Source organism: Octopus sinensis, linkage group LG20 (genome assembly GCF_006345805.1).
Source record: "Octopus sinensis linkage group LG20, ASM634580v1, whole genome shotgun sequence".
In the NCBI taxonomy this organism is placed as follows: domain Eukaryota; kingdom Metazoa; phylum Mollusca; class Cephalopoda; order Octopoda; family Octopodidae; genus Octopus; species Octopus sinensis.
This window is the reverse complement of record NC_043016.1, coordinates 18689798-18692297: the sequence shown is the minus strand read 5'-3', so window position 1 is coordinate 18692297 and position 2500 is coordinate 18689798.

Here is a 2500-nt window from a genome sequence, read left to right as displayed (position 1 = left end):
AAAGTTTTTTGGGTTTTAGGGGTTACACACCATATATTTTATTAACAACCTCAATGACAATTGAGTTAAAGTCGACAAATTTCTGGAAAAAGAAGTACCTATCACCTGGCTATTTAAAACTCCCTCACCATCAACAACAGCAACTATGCTGACCAATTTTTACTCCCAAAGATGAGGCAACTGTAGAAAAGGATGATACAATATTTGCAACGTAATGTTTCAAACAGTTAGGGAGAAAACAAGGAGAAATGAGAAGTTACTCATTTTGCCTCCGTTGCCAATTATATATATATAAAACACAGTAAAGTTGTGAGGTACCGTACGGGTGGAAATGTATATGAAAAAGGTTTGGAAATGCAATTTTAAAAATGATTATTCACTTGACCGATTTCACTTTTTTGGAAAAGGATTGTCAAAAGTAAAATGTAAAGCTTTGCATAAGCTTTGTTGTATTAAGTACTGGTTATCACAAAAGTATTAAAATACAGTTATACATTCTTAGATTATAATAAGAAAATGTTAAAAACAGTTTACAAGAAAGTATTTAAGAAAGTATTCAGAATGAGACCACAAAAAGTATTTTGCGTTCAATAAAAATCATGTTTGTTTCGTAGTATATATATATATATTGGCTTAAGTTTTTCATTGTATGATTTTCCTAATAGTGGTTTTGTCTCTAATTTAATATAATATAATATTTTACTATAAAATTGGATTCAATCCTAAATCTGATTTTTCCCTGTAAGTTTGGATTTATTCCCTAATATTTATTATTATATATATATATATATATATATACAGAAGGAGATATATTTAAGAATTTACAAACAATTGTAGAAGAATAACTGACCTGTCTTTCTGACATTTTGTCTTGTGCATAGCAAAGGAATGTTTTCTATTTTAAGGGACAGTGTGGGAGGTTAGTTGGGCAGGGGAGGAAGGAAGAGCAATGTGGAATTAAAAAGAATTAGCCTGTTATGGTTCAGTGGTTTGGGGGACAGGTCTTAGAGGTCAAAATGGTGTGAGTGTGTCTCTCTGTGCACTTCCCTATGTGTATGTGTATATATATATATATATATATATATATATATATATATATATATATATATACACATGTGTTTGTGTTTTATATTTGGTAATGTTGTGTGTATGTGCGTTCACGTTTGTGTGTGTGTACACACCATTCTGAAATGTTCGTATTGGAAGTTCGGGCGCGAATGCCAAACAGTATAGCATGTCATTTCCAAATTTCTGGCAGAGTGAATTGCATCATGGTGTTGTTTTTCTCACAGACAGTGCCCAACTGACCCTACTATGCTGTGTAATTGACAAAATCAAAAACAAACAATGTGCACCAGGAGCATCAAGGAAGAAAATTCCTCTGCTTTTTTTCTGACAATTGTGGAACGCCGCACGCACACTCACACACAGATACATATACATGCAGTATCAAAATCAGATGAAATAGACGTGTGTGTATGAGAGAGAGGGAGTGAGAAAGAGAGAGAGCGAGTGAAGGGATGTGTCGTCATGTATACGTACATACATAATGAATAGGCATACATCCTTCTTGTATGTATGTGAGATAGAGAGTGAGTGTGTGTATGTGAGAAAGAGTGTGTCACTTAGGCAACACTGTCTCTCTCTCTCACACAAACACACACAAATGCTTACATACAAAAAAGATGTATGTAGATGTATTTATGTATGTACGTATACATTACAACACACTCTTCACTCACCCACACACAGACACAGACACATACATAAATGTATACAAACGTACATACGAAAACACACGTGTGCGTGTGTGGCTGAGTACAAATACATACAGCTGAACACAGCGTGAAAAGGGAAATAAGTAATTTTACGGAAATTAACGAAGTGTGCGAGTTCAAGCAAAATAATGCCCATATTTTTTGGACGCCCCATGTTGAATTGCAAAATTTTAACGTGATATTTGTGTAATAAAGAAATCAAACCTGAAGTGTGTGCGTGTGTGCGCGCGTGTGTGTGTGTGTGGTGTGTGTGTGTGTTTATGTGTGTGTGAGAGAGATATATATATAGAGAGAGAGAGGGAGAGAAGTAGAGAGAGAAAGAACATTGCAAACAATGAATGATATAGACATGGAATGAAAAAAATCGTATAAATAAAAGCACGTTAAAAACTATCTTAATGGTAATGTTTTCCATCTTCATCTCTCTGTATAATGCTTGTGGGTTGGAAGCAAACTTACGATTGATACTGATTCGTTCAAACATTCGCATGCGATAGCGGAGTTTCTCGCTCATCGTCCTGAGTTCATTGTTTTAAAGTGTTTTAAAGCTCGGCGTGAAGAGTTGCTATAAAGTTCCGTTAATTTTTACCTAAGGTAGAGTTGGTGAGGTGTAAACCCATTTTACTCCTTACATTTTATTGTTGTAGTTAACCATCCAATATGGCGGCGTATGTTATTGATGTTTTCTTCAAGTTTTGCTTTCCATCTAGGTTGTTTCCGTT